The 6,000-nt window shown below is 45.1% G+C and overlaps 1 long non-coding RNA gene across 1 annotated transcript; it reads left to right on the top strand.

Moving 5' to 3' along the window:
- The first annotated feature begins 416 nt into the window (after positions 1 to 416).
- Positions 417 to 2,191, top strand: LOC137438752 (uncharacterized). Its single transcript, XR_010986783.1, has 3 exons — positions 417 to 508; positions 590 to 794; positions 1,964 to 2,191. It is a non-coding gene; the product is annotated as an uncharacterized LOC137438752 (long non-coding RNA).
- Positions 2,192 to 6,000: the final 3,809 nt, after the last annotated feature.

The following is a 6,000-nucleotide window of genomic DNA, read 5'->3' as shown; positions in this document are numbered from 1 at the left end:
GTATCTTACTATAATTTACCAAATGTCCATCCGTCTGTCCGTCCGTTCGTTCCCAGGTACCGCAAAAACGGCTGAACCGATCGCAACGATATTTTGGGTTGGTAATCCTGGGACCCCCTGGAGTAAAATAGGCTATATTGTTTTTCCAATTCCAGCTTTGGTCTCCAGCATTTTCAGGTTTAGACTCCCGCCTAACGTTATTGTCCCGGGTACCGCAAAAACAGCTGCACCGATCGCAACGATACACCTCCATGCCCGTGGGATTTCCACAGGTGACCCCACTAGTGTATACAATGTGAAGTGTGATGTCTGTCCATGCTACAATGTGAAGTGTGATGTCTGTCCATGCTACAATGTGAAGTGTGATGTCTGTCCATGCTTTTGTGCGTTCAGCTGTCTCCTGTCAGGGCGGCTGTTTCCACTGAATGCTTGTATGCATGGAATCGCAATTTGTATATGAACAGTGGGTAAAGATACGACCTTGGCTGGCTGATAGGAAGGCCTCATGGTAGGTGTACTCGCTTCTAAGCTGTCTAGCCTGGATTCAAATCTCGGCCCAGTTTTAAACTCTCATCCCGTCGTTTCACAGGCAGAGTGATTCATCATTGTGTGTGCCGATCCTGGGATGGACGTTAAACTGGGCGTCCCGTCTTCCGACATTAGTTGGTGGACTGTTAAAGATCCTCATGGTGTGCTTCGCGAAGAGTCGATGAGCAATTGGCAACATCCTGAACAAATTACAAATTCCTGCCCCAACTACTGCTGGGAAGGCAATGGCACGACACTCTGCGACAGTGAGGATTTTTTTTCTTTTTTGCATACAAGATCGAGGCTCGTGTAAGAGGTAACATTAATCACAAAAACACAAACTGACAGATAAAACATAAGATAAAGGGAGCGGGAGAAAAGATGGGGAGAGAGAGGGAAGCACACAAGTACAACAGTGAGAACAGAGACATCGGGAGATCTGTGGGAGGGAGAGGGCTTGGGGGGAGGAGACACAGACACGGGAAGGGGGGGGGGGGGGGGAGGGTGGGAGAGGTATAAAACACATGGACTATCACAAGGTTGAACAAGCCATGCCAGTGTTGTTAATAAACAGTAGCCTATATTAAAAACTTTGAACAAACGTTGCAGTGCAAGGCAGTCATTTAATTTAAGAAAAGCGTGCATTTAGTATTGTGATCTAAAAATAATGTGGAATAAGGGGGAAGGAGAGCGGGGCAGAGGATCAAGGAGAGGGGGGGGGGGAGAGCGAAGCAGGAGTGTGGGGAGGGGGAGAGGGGGGGTAAGAGAGCGATGCCTCAAAAAGGAGTGCAAATTTTTCAGAGTAAATGAATTAAAATATTATTACAATATTTTTTCAATTCTCTCTTAAACTCATAGTTCACTTAACCCGTTGCTTTACTCATTTAATATAATCCTCCCATTATATTAATCGTTATTTTAATTCGATCTTTAATTTAATTTATTTTGCCTTCTCAGCTCTGGGTATTTCCCCACAAAGAACGCAGGCGCGGCTGCAGGAGTCTTCGCGGTGATCCCGCTGGTTAATTATTTTCGTTGCACTCAATGAAATTCACTTTGGGCACATTCCTTAATCTTTTCTTCACTCAATGCAATTTTCAAACAATAGAACAAGTGAAGTTTAGTGCTTTGGCAAGTTCACAATTTATTGTGTAAATATGGAGAAGGAAGGATAACACCCTTGCTTAAAGTAAATACCGTATTTATACCGGTGTTTCAGACGCACTTTTTTATCGGGAAAAAAGTCAAAAGTTGGGGGTGCGTACTATACACGGGATAGAAAAACAACTCGGGTTCAAAACAAGTCAATTTTCCAATACATTTACGAAAAAAAATATTTTTCGACGGTCTGTGGCTGGATTGTAAAGGTGTGGGAGGAGATGCCGCCAGCGATCATAAAGCGGGCCTTCTTTCTCAAGTGCTGTATTTCTAACAGCATGGACGGTACCGAAGATGATATAATCTGGCAGGAGGGAGCTTCCAGTGGCGGCGACAGCGACAACGAGAGCCATGGTGACCTGTACAACCCAGACGAGGACTTGCATGCCGTCTTCGAAGAGGAGAGCGACGATGAGGATTTCCTTGGCTTGAGCTGAGAAGCCCATCACACACCCAAACGGCCCTTTGCAGGGCCACAACTCCACAATAAAGAATGTTTTAATTATCTCTCTACTCTCTCCTTTCTTCTATGAAGCAAAGAAGCTCCCGTGATTGCATGCACATCTGGACACTGACGCGTGTGTAACAGAATACTGACTGCATATAGCTAAATATTTTGACGTTTTTTTTTCCTTTCAAAATGTTCATTTTGTGCGACTTAAAGTTTGTGTACAAATGCATAGATTCACGCTACTGTAATCTGAAAATGAATGATTTTTTTTTTTTAGGGTGGAAGTTGGGAGTGCGTACTATACACGGGTGCGTATTATACACCGGTATATACGGTATGTTTAGTCATAAGAATCGCTAATTTCTTTAACTGTAAGACTTTACTCTAGATTTTGCCACTTATTTAGTTCACGAGATCCGATCCTCAAATCCAAACACAGATTTTGATTATATACTGTACTTGAATTAGTCCGTGAGAGGTCACCGTGGTTCCATGGCAAGGCATTTTTGAGCAGGCCGAAACAAAATGGCTGAATAAGACCCCTGCGAGGTGAAAGTGGGCTGACCAAGGGTAAGACCTTTTAGTTTTTTTTGTTCATGATGAGCACTTGTTAATTATCTTCAAAAGGGGTGTTTAAATTTACCCAAATATCCAGTTTTCATGCACCTGCTTGGAGACCCCTTAGGCTTAGTATGCATGCTAAGTTTTGGGTCGCTAAGTTTCATGGTTTTAGAGTGATGGGGGAGACACACTGACACATTGACTGACACACACACACAAGCATGCATAACACACACTGACATTTATTAACGCACAGGTTGTAAACCTGGTGCGTTATAGCGTTTGCCTGGGAATTTCGGGCGCTCAAAAGTGAAGCTAGTTTCTGTCACCCATTTCTGTCGCTCATTTCTGTCGCTCATTTCTGTCGCTCAGATGTGTAAACATGACGTCATCAAATCTATATTTATAGGATAGGTTATAGGAGATATATATGTTATAGGATAGGAATATAGGACCCAAATGACCCAGAGGACCCAAATGACCCAAATGACCCAGAGGACCCAGAGGACCCAGAGGACCCAAATGACCCAGAGGACCCAGAGGACCCAAATGACCCAGAGGACCCAAATGACCCAGAGGACCCAGAGGACCCAGAGGACCCAAATGACCCAGAGGACCCAGAGGACCCAGAGGACCCAAATGACCCAGAGGACCCAAATGACCCAGAGGACCCAGAGGACCCAAATGACCCAGAGGACCCAGAGGACCCAAATGACCCAGAGGACCCAAATGACCCAAATGACCCAAATGACCCAGAGGACCCAAATGACCCAGAGGACCCAAATGACCCAGAGGACCCAAATGACCCAGAGGACCCAAATGACCCAGAGGACCCAAATGACCCAGAGGACCCAAATGACCCAGAGGACCCAAATGACCCAGAGGACCCAAATGACCCAGAGGACCCAAATGACCCAGAGGACCCAAATGACCCAGAGGACCCAAATGACCCAGAGGACCCAAATTCTATGTATGTTTCTATGATGATGTATGTTTTGGTGAAAGTACATAATGTGAATACTAGTAGCAATTTTACAAAAACCATGGCATAATTTCAAATCTTGACCCGAGATGATAATTATGCTACATCATAATTTCCATGTGCCAACCTGGGCGGAATCCAAGTGGATTCACTTGACTTGTTATTATAGATTGCGAATCGTGATGTATGTCAATGCGTTTGTCTGTCTCCAGTTTAAGGCGGCCACCTCCCGCACTGCGTTTGAAAAGCTATTCTTTCACTTTTGAAATGATGAGAGAACAGGCATGAATAGTGTTGATGGCAAATTTTATTTCGCAAGCAGGATATTTTTCCTTCTTCATCGACAAACTGAACCTCCACCACCCGATACCGCACCACCATTTCGCTGTGGGTGGTATAAGTAGCTCAGAGCTTTGGCTCTGAATGAAACCAAGAGTGTAACACAATTAACCCTTTCAAAGTCCATTAAATAATATAAATTGATAGATTAACTTGTACCTTTCCCGTATAATCCTATGGCACTGCTCTCCCCTCCCAAACCTGCCCAACCTCGGTCGGTTTGCTCCCTCGCACCATGGATCCTTTCCATTGTACCACTTTTCTCCTCTTGTTGGCAACTATGAAAGAATTAGAGTGGTTTTGTATTTTTAAAATAGAATGAAATATAGTTCCAATCACAATGTATCACAACGTGACGAGGCCCATGCATCCCAGAAACCACAGTGGTGTTATAATAAACCTGGATGCGCAATGCTCCGTTTATCTCTATTTGCGCGAGTGAAGCCTATTTTAAGGGCTCCGGCGGCCATCTTACTCTGCCGATATTCTGGCGCGATACATTCAAGTTTAATTCTATTCCTGAAATCTTTGCTTTCGTCAATTCGACTGCGATTTCGTGCGATTTTCCTCTGCGTCATTGTGCAACAGTCGGTTTCACGAATTCGCCTCTGGCAAGGGCTCAAACTGTTTTCCATCGGTACGGTATGTTTGAAAAATGTCGACGATGATGAATCATCAGGCTCAGGTAACAAAGGTGGTGCTTGAGGAAGCGCAGGTCTGGGCCTTCATCTTGGTGAGGCCCTCAAACTTTACCTTTATTCATGATTTATCACCTAACTGTCACGGTGGATTTCACTATAGCAACTCTAATCCAGCTAATTAAATTTTTGTTGTTGTTTTGGAACGAATATAAAATTTAAATCTGCACATCAGCCAACAACTACAGAGATGCAATGCCACCTGCACATCATCCAACAACTACAGAGCTGCAATACGGCACCTGCACATCATCCAACGACTACAGAGCTGCAATATGGCACCTGCACATCATCCAACGACTACAGGGCTGCAATGCCACCTGCACATCATCCAACAACTACAGAGATGCAATGCCACCTGCACATCATCCAACGACTACAGAGCTGCAATGTGGCACCTGCACATCATCCAACGACTACAGAGCTGCAATACGGCACCTGCACATCATCCAACAACTACAGAGCTGCAATACGGCACCTGCACATCATCCAACAACTACAGGGCTGCAATATGGCACCTGCACATCATCCAACAACTACAGAGCTGCAATACGGCACCTGCACATCCACCAACAACTACAGAGCTGCAATATGGCACCTGCACATCATCCAACAACCACAGAGCTGCAATATGGCACCTGCACATCATCCAACAACCACAGAGCTGCAATATGGCACCTGCACATCCACCAACAACTACAGAGCTGCAATATGGCACCTGCACATCTGCCAATAACTACAGAGCTGCAATATGTCACCTGCACATCTGCCAATAACTACAAAGCTGCAATATGGCACCTGCACATCTGCCAATAACTACAAAGCTGCAATATGGCACCTGCACATCTGCCAATAACTACAAAGCTGCAATATGGCACCTGCACATCTGCCAGACACAATTATAAACTCTGGGATTGGTATGCTTCGTAGACAGAGCGATGCATCAAGGTGTGTGCCCTCCCTTGGATGGATCTTAAACTGTGTGTCTTGTCTGCTCCCATTAGTTGATGGACGTGAAAGATGCCCAAGGTGTCGTTGCTGAAGGGTCGGTGAGCTGTCGCCGGCATCATCGCCAAAAAATTCCTTCCAAAGAGCGCCAAAAAAAAAGAGTGCAAAAGGGTCAAGTTGACCGCCTAAAATGGAGTGGCTTCGGAACGTTCCTTAGGAAGCTTGGGACTTAGGACGCTCCTCCACTCTCACTTTGTCTCTCCGAAAAGACCGTCTGGACAACCCTACCATATACTTTCTGAACAATCCTCTTGAAGAAGTTCTGTCACTCAAGC

The sequence above is a fragment of the Myxine glutinosa genome, chromosome 13 (assembly GCF_964187855.1).
Source record: "Myxine glutinosa chromosome 13, kmMyxGlut1.1, whole genome shotgun sequence".
NCBI lineage: Eukaryota > Metazoa > Chordata > Myxini > Myxiniformes > Myxinidae > Myxine > Myxine glutinosa.
The sequence above is the reverse complement of the archived record's forward strand: the minus strand, read 5'-3'. Positions and strand labels throughout refer to the sequence as shown.